The sequence below is a fragment of the Schistocerca piceifrons genome, chromosome 9 (assembly GCF_021461385.2).
Source record: "Schistocerca piceifrons isolate TAMUIC-IGC-003096 chromosome 9, iqSchPice1.1, whole genome shotgun sequence".
Lineage (NCBI taxonomy): Eukaryota > Metazoa > Arthropoda > Insecta > Orthoptera > Acrididae > Schistocerca > Schistocerca piceifrons.
The window spans coordinates 94,476,684-94,493,595 of record NC_060146.1 but is presented as its reverse complement, the minus strand read 5'-3'; positions in this window follow the sequence as shown (position 1 = coordinate 94,493,595).

The following is a 16,912-nucleotide window of genomic DNA, read 5'->3' as shown; positions in this document are numbered from 1 at the left end:
GCCTTGCTATCTTAAGAACAGTGTAGATGATATTCTTCCGAAAGTCTCATGATAGATTCTACACAGCAAATTAAACAGTCGTTTGATAATCATTCCCCTAATGATTTTAGAAATTCCCGTGGAATGTTATCTATCCATCCTGCACTATTTGTTGTTAGATCTTCCATAGGTCCAGCTACAAGAGAAACAGTGAAATGATCCATATTGAGATAGGCGGGGCACGTGGCACAGGTGAGTGACGCGGAATTAGCTGAAGGGTTATTTAGATGGAAATACACGTGGTTAAAGAGGACGAGGTTGATCTGAAACCAGATGGATAGATGACGTCACAGATGCCCTGCAGGAATCGGGCAATATGGGATGCAGGCCTCGTGCGTTGTATCGTGGTAACTGTGGGGCGAGGTGGAGAAGAGGCCAAGTTTCACAATGAACTGTAGAGCCAGAGGAGAAGAAGACAACAAATGAAACGTGAACATTAGAAAAGAAACATACAAAATTCACGCGTGTTTCTTCCGATGAAAACAGTACATTAGAAATAAACTACATAGCTTTAGGATACTTCTGGGTGTATGCCGTACAACACGGCAACTTTACGTGCGTTTCTTCAGACACGTTGCATCCAGTCGAATGTACGTGTCATATACATGTACTGTATGATGGTAGAGGCGTATTTTCAAATCGAAGAAGAATTACAGGGTCTCTTGAACGAAATGAACTGTCTAATGAGTAGAGAATAAGGACTGCGATTAAGCCAGAAGAGAAGGAAATTAATGAGAAGTAGCAGAAATGAGAGTAGCGAGAAACTTAACATTAACATTGGTCGCGATGTAGACGAAGTCAAGTAATTCTGCTGTCTTGGATGCACAATAACCACTGACGGAGACGGAAGAAGGAGGACATAAAAAGCAGACAAGCACAGACGAAGAGGTCATTCCTGGCCGAGGGAAGTCTGCTGGTATCAAAAACATAACCCCTAATCTGAGGAAGAAATTTCTGAGAATGTACATTTGGAGTACAGCACTGTGTGCTAGTGAATCGTGGATAGCGGGAAAGCACGAACACAACAGAATCGTAGCGTTTTAGATATGGCGCAACACAACAATGCTGCACTGATAAGACGCAGAATGTATAAGATGTGGGAAACAGTAACAATAAGAAAAAGAAGCGACAGAATGGTAGGAAATGTTTTAAGACTTAGGTAATTCATGTTAGGTCGAGTCAAACCAATAAGCAAACGACTAAAACAAAACAAAAAAATGAATCTCTAGATATTGTGTACAACTCAAAAATGTAACTGTTGTTTCTTCCTCTTTTACAGATAGGGCCATCGATTCTTCGATAGACACTTCTGTCCAGAAACTTTGAGAGTAAATAACAAAGTTTCCCAATTAAATGTACGCTGTGGTCCTGTAAGCGTTTCCTAAATCGTTAATTCGGTGACGCAAGGTGTAATGGTTCTTTATTTACGTGACCATTACGGCACTCCAACCCCAGTTCTCGATACCAGCAATATCGTACTACTTTTCTGCGAAGTAACAGACATATTTTTGTGACAATATTCACATTTGGTTTTATTAATGTGTAGGTACTCCGATGCATCGATATATTACAGTGATATGGTTCTTGTGTGTAATTATTTCTGCGAGACCGTCATAATCTTTGACTTACTTGTATCCGTTTTGGCGCGAATGCGCACGGAGCAGTCTTTGTTTCACTTTGCAGAAGTTAAGTTGTTATTTCACTTTGTAAAAGAACAGTCCAGTCTTGTGTTTGGTTAAAGTGGAAATTAAATATATGAATATTGATACAAAACTGTTTTCTTGATGATGTGACAATTGAGAAGAAGTATATGTGAATTTACAAGAAGTTTAATGAATGTGGATCGTGAACACCAAGTCAAAAATTATTTCTACCATACCATTGTTCTGATCTGGGATTGTTTGATCATTAAGAATTTCCTGAAAAACACATTTGTTAGGTCTTCAAATATTGCTAAAATACAGATCTGCACCTTCTAGCAGTCAAAGTGGAATCACCCTAGAATCAATAAGAAGAGCCATAACAACTTCGACGAAATCTACGGGGGAATCTATTCAAGATAATGACTTTCTTACAGTGACTTCATTATTTCCATTCTGACGATACGATCCACAGTCAATAACTTTGGTGTTGCCCGATAAAGCGAACATATGCAGCGTGAACAACATTATTAATCTGATTTCTAAACAACTTTGCAAGTGGTGGTATTGTTCGAAAGGTAAGAGCCTTGAGGAAAAGAGACGCTGATGGGTGCTGACAACCTCTGTCCAATTTCATATTAGGTGGGCGACGATTCCAGATACTCCCTCAGAACTTGTTGTTGTTGTGGTCTTCAGTTATATGATCTACCCATCAAATCTTCAGCATTCTTCTGTAGCACCACATTTCGAAAGCTTCTATTCGCTTCTTGTCCAAACTAGTTATCGTCCATGTTTCAGTTCCATGCATGGCTACGCTCCATACAAATACTTTCAGAAACGACTTCCTCACACTTAAATCTATACTCGATGTTAACAAATTTCTCTTGTTCAGAAACGCTTTCCTTGCCCTTTCCAGTCTACATTTTATATCCTCTCTACTTCGACCATCATCAATTATTTTGCTCCCCAAATAGCAAAACTACTTTACTACTTTAAGTGTTTCATTTCCTAATCTAATTCCCTCAGCATCACCCGACTTAATTCGACTACATTCCATTATCCTCGTTTTACTTTTGTTTATGTTCATCTTATATCTTCCTTTCAAGACACTGTCCATTCCGATCAACTGCTCTTCCAAGTTCTTTGCTGTCTCTGACAGAATTACAATGTCATCGGCGAACCTCAAATTTTTATATCTTCTCCACGGATTTTAATACCCACTCCGAATTTTTCTTTTGTTTCCTTCACTGCTTGCTCAATATACAGATTGAATAACAGCGTGGATAGGCTACAACCCTGTCTCACTCCCTTCCCAACCACTGCTTCCCTTTCATGCCCCTCGATTAGTATAACTGCCATCTGGTTTCTGTACAAATTGTAAATACCCTTTCGCTCCCTGTATTTTACCCTGCCACCTTCAGAATTTGAAAGAGACTATTCGAGTCAGCATTGTCAAAAGCTTCCTCTAAGTCTACAAATGCTAGAAACGTAGGTTTGCCTTTCCGTAATCTAGCTTCTAAGATAAGGCGTAGGGTCAGTATTGCCTCACGTATTCCAATATTTTGACGGAATCCAAACTGATCTTCCCCGAGGTCGGCTTCTACCAGTTTTTCCATTCGTCTGTAGAGAATTCGCGTTAGTATTTTGCATCCGTGGCTTATTAAACTGATAGTTCGGTATTTTTCACATCTGCCAGCACCTGCTTTCTTTGGGATTGGAATTATTATATTCTTTTTGAAGTCTGAGGGTATTTCACCTGTCTCATAGATCTTGCTCACCAGATGGTAGAGTTTTGTCAGGACCGGCTCTCCCAAGGCCGTCAATAGTTCTAATGGAATGTTGTCTACTCCCGGGACCTTGTTTCGACTCAGGTCTTTCAGTGCTCTGTCTAACTCCTCACGCAATATCGTATCTCCCATTTCATCTTCGTCTACATCCTCTTCCATTTCCATAATATTGTCCTCAAGTACATCGCCGTTTTATAGACCCTCTATATACTCCTTCCACCTTTCTGCTTTCCCCTCTTTGCTTAGAACTGGGTTTCCATCTTCGCTCTTGATATTCACACAAGTGGCTCTCTTTTCTCCAAAGGGCTTTTTAAGTTTCCTGTATGCAATATCTATCTTACCCCTAGTGAGATAAGCCTCTACATCCTTACATTTGTCCTCTCGCCATCCTTGCTTAGCCATTTTGCATTAATATATAATTGCCCGATGTTAATGAGGGTGGCACGTTCTCCTTGCGTGTCTTCCCGTCAGCCACATACGCCGAGACGCCATAACTCATGGGAAACCTCTTAACATCGTGTCGAACCTTCTTTTCCCTGGCGTAGTACAGCGACACCGCGTGGCATGGACTCAACATGCCGTAAAATGCTTAGCCATGCTGGCTCTACAACGTCCGTAACTGCGAAAGTGTTGCCGGGTCAGGAGTGTATGCACTAACTGACCTCTCGATTATGTCCCATAAATGTACGATGGGATTCATGTCGGGAGATCCGGGTGCCCATATCATTCGCTTGCACTGTCCAGAATGTTCTTCAAACTAGTCGTGAATAGTTGTGGCCTGGTGATCTAGCGCATTGTCATCCTTAAAAATTCCATCGTTGTTTTGGAACATGAAGCCTATGAATGACTGCAAAGGGTCTCCAGGTAGCCGAACATAGCCATTTCCGGTCAATGATCAGTTAGGTTGGACCAGAGTAAACAAAGCACACACCACTGTGGAGCGCCGGCCGGAGTGGTCGAGCGGTTCTAGGCGCTGCAGTCTGGAACCGCGCGACCGCTACGTTCGCAGGTTCGAATCCTGCCGTGGCCTTGGGTGTGTGTGATGTCCTTACGTTATTTAGTGTGGTGTGCGTACTGTAAGACCTTCGGTACACACACCATCAAATTATTTGACTTGTCGTTCTAACGAAGTAGGCGAGTGTCAGCAATATGTCTCGTGGTCTTATCGTGGCGTGTTTATCTTCTGCCGTTATGTCAGACGATAGAAATGCCACTTGCACGCTTAGAGTAGCAGATTGACGGTGACCAACTTTAAACAGAACTTGATTAATTTTCACACACATTTATTAAAATAACAACAATCGTAAACCTTAATTAACTCGATTCTGGATGCTATTTACAATTGACAATCTGAAGTTCCTTTGGTCTTGGTACGTTAATCTTATTCTCACATATCACTGATACTTGGCAAAGTGTCTATACATTTATCTTGATGGCTATGTACAGGAATATGATAATCTTATTAGGCGCAGACTGAAACTTGACAACAGACTAATGCAGACTGGTACAGACTAGTGCAGACTCATGCAGACTGACTAGTCGGAGGTCTGTACACTCGTTATAATACCTTGCGCGTTCATGTATCCTTGCGCGAGTGTGATCCGCAAGGAGAAAAGGTTCTACGTTAGCAGCAATCTCATTGGCTGCGTTACATATTGGTACCCGGACCGGCGGAAGCAGAATTTGGTCCATCTCTATGGCAGCGCCATCTCATAGTGCGGAGACGGACGAACGCTGCGCCTGCGCTGTTGTGCTTAGCGGGGCGCGCTCCAGTGGGAAAGTTTTGTACGTGCTGACTACCTGGAACTATGTGCACAACAGTTAGTTCTAAGTTCTTGGGGACTGATGACCTCCGCTGTTAAGTCCCGTAGTTCTCAGAGCGATTTGAACCACTGTGGAGCCTTCAAAAAATGGCTTTGAGCACTATGGGACTTAACATCTGAGGTCATTAGTCCCCTAGACTTGGAACCACTTAAGCCTAAGGACATCACACACATCCATGCCCGAAGCAGGATTCGAACCTTCGACCGTAGCAGCTGCGTGGTTCCGGACTAAAGCGTCTAGAAACCCTCGACCATAGCGGCCGGCGTGGAGCCTTCACCAGCTTGCAGAGTGCCTTGTTGACAACTTGTGTCCATTGCTTCGTTGAGTCTACGCCACACTCGAAACTTAGCGTCAGTTCTTCCCAACTGAAACCAGGACTCATCTGACCAAGAAACAGTTTCCAGTCGTTTAGAATCCAACCGATACGGTCACGAGCCCAGAATAGTCGCTGCAGGTGATGTCATGCTGTTAGTGAAGGCACACGCGTCGGTTGTCTGCTGCCATAGCCCATTAGCATAAAATTTCGCTGCTCTGTCCCATATTGATTTCTGCAGTTATTTCACGCAGTGTTGATTGTCTGTTAGCACTGGCAACTCTACGCAGACGCCGCTGCTCTCTGTCGTTAAGTGAGGCCGTCAGCCATACGTTGTCTGCGGTGTGAGGCTGTGATTGAAATTTCTATTCTCGACACACTCTTGACACTGTGGATCTCAGAATATTGAATTCGCTCTAGATTTCCGAAATTGAGTGTCCCATGAATATAACTCCAACTACTATTTCACATTCACAGTGTGTTAATTCCCGTCGTACGGCCATAATCACGTCGAAAACCTTTTCACATGAATCACCTGAGTACAAATTACGCTCCGCCAATGCATTGGCCTTGTTTCGACTCAGGTCTTTCAGTGCTCTGTCAAACTCTTCACGCAGTATCATATCTCCCATTTCATCTTCATCTACATCCTCTTTCATTTCCATACTGACGGCCTTGGGAGAGCCAGTCCTGACAGAACTCTACCATCTGGTGAGCAAGATGTGTGAGACAGGCGAAATAACCTCAGACTTCAAGAAAAATATAATAATTCCAATCCCAAAGAAAGCAGGTGTTGACAGATGTGAAAATTACCGAACTATCAGTTTAATAAGTAACGGCTGCAAAATACTAACGCGAATTCTTTACAGACGAATGGAAAAATTGATAGAATCCGACCTCTGGGAAGATCAGTTTGTATTCCATAGAAGTCTTGGAACACGTGAGGCAATACTGACCCTACGACTTAACTTAGAAGAAAGATTAAAGAAAGGCAAACCTACATTTCTAGCATTTGTAGACTTAGAGAAAGCTTTTGACAATGTTGACTGGAATACTCTCTTTCAAATTCTGAAGGTGGCAGGGGTAAAATACATGGAGCGAAAGGCTATTTGCAATTTGTACAGAAAGCAGATGGCAGTTATAAGAGTCGAGGGATATGAAAGGGAAGCGGTGGTTGGGAAGGGAGTGAGACAGTATTGTAGCCTATCCCCGATGTTATTCAATCTGTATATTGAGCAAGCAGTAAAGGAAACAAAAGAAAAGTTCGGAGTAGGTATTAAAATCCATGGAGAAGATATAAAAACTTCGAGGTTCGCCGATGACATTGTAATTCTGTCAGAGACAGCAAAGGACTTGGAAGAGCAGTTGATCGGAATGGACAGTGTCTTGAAAAGAGGGTATAAGATGAACATCAACAAAAGCAAAACGAGGATAATGGAATGTAGTCATGCTGAGGGAATTAGACTAGGAAATGAGACACTTAAAGTAGTAAAGGAGTTCTGCTATTTGGGGAGCTAAATAACTGATGATGGTCGAAGTAGAGAGGATATAAAATGTAGACTGGCAATGGCAGGAAAGCGTTTCTGAAGAAGAAAAATTTGTTAACATCGAGTATAGATTTAAATGTCAGGAAGTCGTTTCTGAAAGTATTTGTATGGAGTGTAGCCATGTATGGAAGTGAAACGTGGGCAATAAATAGTTTAGACAAGAAGAGAATAGAAGCTTTTGAAATGTGTTGCTACAGAGGAATGCTGAAGATTAGATGGGTAGATCACATAACTAACGAGGAGGTACTGAATAAAATTGGGGAGGAGAGGAGCTTGTGTCAGAACTTGACTAGAAGAAGGGATCGGTTGGTAGGACATGTTCTGAGGCATCAAGGGATCACCAATTTAGTATTGGAGGGCAACGTGGAGGGTAAAAATCGTAGAGGGAGCCAAAGATATGAATACACTAAGCAGTTTCAGAAGGATGTGGGCTGCAGTAGGTACTGGGAGATGAAGAAGCTTGCACAGGATAGAGCAGCATGTAGAGCTGCATCAAACCAGTCTGAGGACTGGAGACCGCAACAACAATGTATTGGCCTTTTATACCTTGCAAACGCAGTACCACCGCCATGTGTATATGTGCTTATCGGTATCCCATGAATTTTGTGACCTCAGGTCTTCTGTTTTCTACTGGCTGATATTCAACCCATATTCCTGCTGTTCTGTTCACGTGTGATGAATGTCTTCTCCGCTTCTTTCCGAGGTCTTGCAAATACATGTTGCCCGCATAAGCGAGTATCTGCACCAATTCATGAAAGATCGTTTCGCTAGTTATCGGGTTTTGAACCCTCATAATCTTCTCGAAGGCAACATAACGAAGGAGACTCGCCAGACACATCTTTGCTTTAGACCATCTTGTGGATCGGGCATCATTCCTCCAGTTCTTATACCACTCTGTCCCTCAAACATTGTCATTCTCATAAGCCTTAACAATTTTCCGCGTCCTTCTTCAGTCAAAGCCCAGTACTGTTCTCTATTCTCCTAAAGCTATTCAGGGTACAGCTGTCACACCACTGAAGATACCAGCAGAATTATATCATCGTGCGACACAAATTTAAGGAGGTATGAAGTCATAAACATTGTGTGAGAAACTAGCTTTTCCTTAAAATGGAGCAGAAATTATATTCGTTCATTGCTTCATACTGAGAGCACTTAGCAACTTTAAGTATAATTTCAGAACTTTCCTAAACTTTTTCTCGCTTACGTGGATTCAAATCTTTAACAAATTAACACATTTGTAGCTACTTTACACATCGGAGTTCGATTCTTTAAGGAAGCTGGTGTTTGCTGTCTGTAATTGAACAGGTGAACTAGCGTATTGTATGTTTACCGGGGGCCTAGAAACGACGGAGAGGCTCCGTCCCCGCCGCAGCCGCAGTGGTCCTCAACCTCACGACGACTACCGCAGTCCACCTCCCCCCCCCCCCCCCCCCCCGGGAAAGCCTCACACCAGAGGAATGTAACACCTGTGTTTGAGTGGTAATATTGGTGTACGCGTACGTGGAGAACTTGTCTGCGCAGCAATCGCCGACATAGTGTAGTTGAGGTGGAATAAGGGGAACCAGCCCGCATTCGTCGAGGCACATGGAAAACCGCCTAAAAACCATTCACAGACTGAGCGGCTCACCGGACCTCGACACAAATCTGCCGGGCGGATTCGTGCCGGGGACCAGGCGCTCCTTCCCAATCCGGAAAGCCGTGCGTTACACCGCACGGCTAACCGGGCGGATGAACTAGCGTAGTGGGTGTTGAACGTGTGTATCTAAAAAATAAATTACTGTTCGATACAAATATCGGCAGTGCGCGCGACATTATCGACACCGCCTTTGCCGAAGCGGCGGAAACCACCGTTCTAGCACGGCCCCGACCTGGTGGAGTCCCCGGTACCTTGCCGCGCGCGCAGAGCAAAGCCGCAAGACAAACGCCGGAGTTTGGGTTCGCTCGCAACTAATTACCAAGTTGGGAGCCCACACACCACACGTGAGCCTCCCGCCCACACACACTCACTCGTGAGGATACTTGGCGCCGGAGTTCACGGTAAGGTAACACCACACCTCACCTGCTACCTGCCGGGTTTCGCTACGTGGCTACGTGATACCACATTCTCTTCGGGGCGAACACTCATATCGTACCTCGGCAATATAGCTGTTCGCGCAGTGCAACTTCTTACAGTCCCGTTCACAGGTGAGTAGGGAAACGGGATTCTTTGCAGCAAAATAAGGTATCCACATGTGCAGTACGGCGACTATCGTTGACGCTTTGCTTGAGGCGTAAAACCGACCTGGGCAATATAACAATACCTCCACTAACAGTTAATTAGCTCAAAAATTATCACGTCGTGCATCCAAAGTATGATCTTTTTATCGCGCAACTAAAAGGGCCGACCGCGGTGGCCGAGCGGTTCTAGGCGCTTCAGTCCGGAACCGCGCGACTGCTACGGTCGCAGGTTCGAATCCTGCCTCGGGCATGGATGTGTATGATGTCCTTAGGTTAGTTAGGTTTAAGTAGCTCTAAGTTCTAGGGGACTGATGACCTAAGATGTTAAGTTCCATAGTCCTCAGAGCCATTTGAACCATTTTTAAACTAAAAGGTGTTTAATGTGGCAGGTATTGCTACATCAATTGATTACAGTCACTGAAGAAAATTGACAATACTATCACGTATCTTGTATTTGCCATCCAACGACGATCTCTCTCTGGCTTTGGCTCGTAATTAAAAATGTTGTCTAGGTAGCATGACTATCGCTGTTGGCACTCGGATGTTAATTGTGCCGACTTGAAGAACGACAAAGACAATCTTTCAGGATTAATTTGACGATTTATGTTTTTCACTGCAATGTGTTTCATACTTTTTTAAACAATGGCTACTTGAAAATAATTCTTGACATTCACTTTTCGCAAAAATTCACATTTATTAATCTTTTTATACTTTCGCATGTTCAAAACATTACTTCATCATACAATTTCGCAGCTGTTACTGCTGTTAATAAAACTCACAACAATTTTCATTGCCCACAACTCAGACTCATCTTTTCATTTCCAACACAAAGTCAAGACTGTTCATATTCAACATAAAAACTTGACTACTCTGTATGCTTCCGCGCCAGACATCACAAACCAGCATCAAAGATAACAATAAGTACAAAGATATTCACGCTAGATATTATATCGATTTCAACATCTCAAAATATCGACATACATACATATAAAAATGAAACCAAATTTGAATAGAGTGAAAATATGAGACATTACGTAGAAAAATATTCATTAATGTGGTGTCACCGCCAGACACCACACTTGCTAGGTGGTAGCTTTAAATCGGCCGCGGTCCATTAGTACATGTCGGACCCGCGTGTCGCCACTGTCAGTGATCGCAGACCGAGCGCCAACACACGGCAGGTCTCGAGATACGGACCAGCACTCGCCCCAGTTGTACGGACGACGTAGCTAGCGATGCACACTGACGAAGCCTCGCTCATTTGCAGAGCAGATAGTTAGAATAGCCTTCAGCTAAGTCAATGGCTACGACCTAGCAAGGCGCCATTAGTAATTTATTACCTGAATCTACAGAGTCTCAATTGTATCGTCAATAGCGATGTACAACAATGATGGATTAAAGTTAAGTATTCCAGCAGCTACGTACTTTTCTTTATAGCATTCATTACGTATCCTGTTTCAGAACTCACGCCATCCTTCGTGAGCTTATAGCGTGCATTGCGGTCCCCTCAAACCACACTGTGTCGGCACTTCTGTCGACACGTCAATTAATCTACGGTATCGAAAAATAGGTGTCTCCGTACACGTCTTTGCTGCTCATAGGGGCTCAATTCGAAGAGGCTCTCATTACTGAAGATAACGCTACTCCCAACTGGGAAGAAATCTGACGACTTTGCTGGCCAAGGTATGGTTTGACAAGCAATGAGATTCCAGGCTGAAGACGTGTCCAATGGTTCTCCGGAAATTGGAATTTGTGGTAAGTTCCTATGGGACCAAACTACTAAGGTCATCGGTCCCTAGGCTTACACACTACTCAATCTAAATTAAACTAATTTAAACTAACTTACGCTAAGGACAACACACACATCCATGCTCGAAGCAGGAGTCGAACCTCCGACGGGGGGAGCCACGCGAACCGTGGCAACGTGCCTGAGACCGTACGACTACCCCGAGCGGCTGTTCTCCTGACAGCGGTGGGAGACCAACCTACCTGTCGCCCTCCATGAAGCCCGACAACCGAGGGTGAAGGTCCGGTGCCCCTTTTCATTTCACAGCAGGAAGCCCATGATTGTCATCCGCGATACCCTTACAGGACAGCGCTAAGTCGAGGACATTCTACGCCCCGTTTTGTTGCCCTTGACGGCAAGCTATCCTGGGCTTACACTTCAGCAAGGTGTTTCTCGCTCGCACACGGTCAGAGTTTGTACTGCTTGCCCTCGTGGTTACAAATCCTACGTTTACCAGCAAGGTCACCGGATCTCTCCCCAATTGAGAACGTCTGGAGAGTTATGACTGGGGTCCCCCAACCTGCTCGGGATTTTTACGATCTAACGCGCCAATTGGACATAATTTGGGACGACATTACGCAGGAGAACAGAAAATGGTTCGAATGGCTCTGAGCACTATGGGACTTAAGGGGCTCCGGAAGGGCTCAAAATCATGAAAAGTTCAATTTTTACTTTTTTGCGTTTTCTGAATCTGCATACTATTACCTTTTAACAGATATATAATTTATTCAATTCCGAAGACTACAACTATTTTTAAATTTTTTTTGAAATGTGTTCTACATGGGCGTGACCCACTGTGGCGCTGTTAAACTGCTGTCAAATGGTGTTATTATTAACGTCTGTGTTCATCAGGTACATTTTCGTGATGTGAGGTAAAGTATGTGTTGTGGCTAACCTGTGATGGTTCAATATACATCGCTGGTGTGATTGTCGATTGTTTCATGTTTATTTACTCTGTCGTTATTTGTAATTAATTGACAAAATACAGAACTATTATGGAATGGCTATTAGGCAAAATACACAAAGTGTCAACGAAATGAAGAAGGCTTTTTGGGCTCTTTTTTTTCATACTTCTTTAACCGATGAAAATCCCCAACATAGCTTGTGTCCCAAAGAAGAAGACAGTTGGTGTAAATATAACAAAGGATTGCTAACTGGTGAAGTGTACACTCATAAGCATAGTCTGCCTCATGCAATAATGGAGGTGATAAAACCTATTTTCAGAGACTTAGCAGCACCTGAACTGTTGAAAAAGTGTATTCACGGAAAAACTCAAAACCCCAATGAAAGTGTAAATAGTGTTATATGGTCGAGAATCCCCAAGACTGTATTTGTTGGAATAGAAACAATTCACTTTGGTGTGTATGATGCTGTTGCGACTTTCAATGATGGCAACATTGTAAGGTGCAAGGTATTTAGAAATATGGGAATGAAGATAGGTCCTAACATGGTACGAGCGATGCTTGCTTTAGACAAGGAACGCCTTCGGGCTGCAGACAGGGTTGTAAAGAGTCTAGAAATACAATCAAGAGTAAACAGGAGGAGGAACAAGAGGAAGCTGGAGGAGGAGTTTGCAGAGGATGAAGATAATCCATCCTATGGATCTGGAATGCACTAAAAAGTTAATCCAATCTTTGTCGCTCGATTCCCAAAATTTTCATTTTCTCATACTAATTACATGTTTTCTAAGGATCTTCCAAAATATATTTGTTTAAAACTTTCAGTAAATGCTACACAGTACCTTCTGCATAACTTAACACAGCCTTTTTCCAAAAAAACTGTATATTTTTGAATATATAAATAAAAAATTGCAAAAAAATGTTGTGAATTTTCATTAAAATTGAAAAAAATCATCTTTAATAACTGAACTAAAATTTTGTAAAATCCCTGTGTTAAGTTGTAGCCCATATTCCAATAAATATCCTGTAAAAGGTTCAACTTCCTACCTCAAATACTTTGTGAGGAAAGATGTAATTTATAAGCGTTATTTTAACATTGCAAGTATAGGGTGTTCCGGAACCCCTTAACATCTGAGGTCATCAGTCCCCTAGAACTTAGAACTACTTAAACGTAATTAACCTAAGGACATCACACACATCAATGCCCCAGGCAGGATTCGAACCTGCGACCGCAGAGGTCGCGCGGTTCCGGACTAAAGCGCCTAGAACCGCTCGGCCAAACCGAACGGCGCAGGAGAACATCCAATTAAGCTATCAATCAATGCAAAGCCGAATAACTGCTTGCGTATCGGCCAGAGGTGAACTACACGTTTTTGACTTAATCAGTTTGTGAAGCTCTTTTTGTTGTAGAAAACACCCACTTCTTCTGAAATTGTAATAATTTGTAACTACGTTACATCTAACAATTTCCACCCCATTTGGATAATTTCTTGGTGGTGCGTCGTTTTTTTGTCATAGAGTGTACAATGTACGTGGGAAACGAAGCAATGGTTGGGGAAGTACTGGCTGATTATACGATACCTTCCAGCTGATTTAATAAAACTTTTTGTAGCCATAGGAATTAGGGAATTAGGGAGCAGTGGAAGGAAGAACGATGATACCTTTTAGGTGACCCAGCCCGGTTTACTGACCGAACGAGAACAGACGGATGTGCTGCTGCTGGGACAGACAGGGTACGTCTATGTAAGTGAGTGCAGTCTCTCTAGGGAAGCTGGCTACAATGTTTCAGGCAGAGCTATTCTCTTTCAGAGCATGCGTGGAGGAGTCTCTAAGTAGATGTAACATGAATTGGACGGCAATCCAAAAACGACAACATTGCTAGCTGATGACAACGAAGCCACATTAAAAGAAGATTTCTGTAATCCTGGCGCTTGAACAGAACGCAGATTAAATCCATGGCAGACATAGTGACTCGCCTTGTGAACTTCAGTAAACATTTGCACACACTGGCAACACAGAAATTTCAAATGGCTCTGAGCACTATGGGACTTAGCTTCTGAGGTCATCAGTCCCCTAGAACTTAGAACTACTTAAACCTAGCTAACCTAAGGACATCACACACATCCATGTCGGAGGCAGGATTCGAACCTGCGACCGCATTGATCGCGCGCTTCCAGACTGTAGCGCCTAGAACCGCTCGGCCACTCCGGCCGGCCCAACACAGAAAGAAAGCAAATTGTTTGATTCGGAGTATAAAAGTCCCATAAATTTCGAGCTCGAAAATGTCAGAGCCATTAATTACGAACAAGTTATGGCTAAAGAGGTTAAGTAACTACAGTCTGGAACCGCGCGACCGCTACGTCGCAGGTTCGAATCCTGCCTCGGGCATAGATGTGTGTGATGTCCTTAGGTTGGTTAGGTTTAAGTAGTTCTAAGTTCTAGGGGACTGATGACCTCAGAAGTTAAGGCCCATAGTGCTCAAAGCCATTTGAACCATTTTTGCGATTAAGTAAATCGACTCCTGCTGCTCTTTAATGATACTGGTTGGCTTTTCTATAATGACAGGGAAAGACACCCGCCCGATAAACTTTGTTTGGGTATGAGGAAGAAGGGACTGGAACCACTGTTGTTTTGTCTCCCTGGTCAGATCAAAGCAGAAAAGGTCCCATAAATGTTCCATCACAGTGCGTCGCCTGAGAAACTGAAGGCTGTGCAGAGACCTTGCATGGTGTGAGCTGGGCGATGTGTAAGCTTTAGGATGTGATGTGGTAGCGATCATTGGTGCGGTATGAACTGGATCTTGCGGTAGTTGTCAACTTTATGGCTGAGGAAGGTGCGCTAACAGTTTGTCTTTAGTGGTGCGACAGACTTTTCTTCAAAACAGACGTCCCCTTCTCCTCGTGGTCTATAGCGGTAGCGGCGTCGGTGGCGGCAAGAAGCATTTGCACGCAAATCACGGCTTCCCTGATTGCGAACGAGCCACCCCCACCAGCCCCCGTGAACAAGGCGGGGGCGGCATCCAGCCGCCGGGATTGTTGGAGAATTAATTAGTTAATTAGTTTACCGCCGGGCGCGACTCGTAAATCTGCTGGAGGCGGCCGAGTCGCCTCTTCTTGCGCGCGCGCGCGCGCGTGTGTGTGTGTGTGTGTGTGTGTGTGTGTGTGTGTGTGTGTGGCTGTGCCCTGGGGCACAGGGAGAAGGAGAGAGGGGGGGACGACGAACGAAGAGAAAGAATAAGGGAGGTAGTGACTCAAAGAGAGAGAGGCGCAGACAGTGGGTTCCCACTTTGCCCGCGGACGGAACCTTTTGATGAACTGCGCTGCGGTTGTACGTAAAGCGAGAGAGACGTCAAGAGGTTTCCACCTGAGTTATGCACGTGTAACTTACGGACTGACAACACCGCCTTGTTTGCCACCTCTTTCATAGGAAATTCGAATGAGGAGTCAAAGATATTACTGAGAATGTTTTTCTGGCGGTATTTTTGTGGTCTGCGCAAGGGGTTTGTTTGATTGCATAGATCAAATTGCTCTCATTTGAAAAATACATTCTATGGAACTTTTAAGTTTAGAAAAAATTTGTTTGAATCATAATTAACAAACATAATGCAAAGGTTGGGCTGAATATTTCAAGGATGTCGGAAGGAGCGAAAGAAAAAGCGAGAAAGAGAGCCCCACAGGGTTCAATTTTAGGTCCACTCCTATTTCTTACATGTATGTGAATGACCTTCAAGTAAACTGTCACGGTACTTTTCGTTAATGATACTACTGCTACAACAAATCACATTAGAGAGAAAGCAACAGCTGAGATTTTTAGCAATGTTTTCAAAACAATTTTTTAGTGGTTCTCTGAAAATGGACTCCCTCTTTGTTTTGAGAAACTACACTATATTCAATTGTGTATAGCAAAAAGTCATAGAAAAAACTGACGTAGCATGTAAATACGAGTCAGTAAACAGGACACAGTGCTCCAAGTTTTTGGGTGTACGAGCCGGCCGCGGTGGTCTAGCGGTTCTAGGCGCTCAGTCCGGAACCGCGCGACTGCTACGGTCGCAGGTTCGAATCCTGCCTCGGGCATGGATGTGTGTGATGTCCTTAGGTTAGTTAGGTTTAAGTAGTTCTAAGTTCTAGGGGACTGATGACCTCAGATGTTAAGTCCCATAGTGCTCAGAGCCATTTTAACCATTTTGGGTGTACATATTGATGAAAATATGAACTGGAATAAGCACATAGTGACCTACTGTAACACTTAAATTCATTTACTTTTACTCGTCGTATAAATACTGATCTTGGAAACAAACGAATGCCTCTTAGCCTACCTATTTTGCATATCTGCACTCAGTAATGACTTATGGAATTCTTTTCTGGGTTAATTCATTTCTTAGAAATGTGACCGATAAGAATATGAGCAGTTTGTCCACAGTCATCTTGAAGGAACCATTCAGGAAGTTGCGAGTTTTAATTGCTCCTTCACAAAAGTTTTTTTTATAATTTGCCTCATAACATAAAATATCTAATAGGTGGTAAATCGAGTTTCAAATTCAAGCTAAAGTCATTTATTCTATTGCGTAAACGAATTTATATTTAAAAGCTGATAGACTGTTATAAAACTTACCGTGTTTATTAGTACTGAAAAATGACATGTTGATCAATGTTAAAATTAATCATGTGCACAGATCCCGTAAATTGACTCGTTCGAATAATTTTGAAAGAATCACTTCAATGAACCTTGGAACATGGTACTGAAAACTAGCTAAAGAATTCAGTGGAGCTGAAGCATGCGCTGTATGAAAACTGGAAAAGAAGGGATTCGAAACATTAGAGGCATTAACTAATAATGAGATCAGCGAAAAAATGCTCCTGC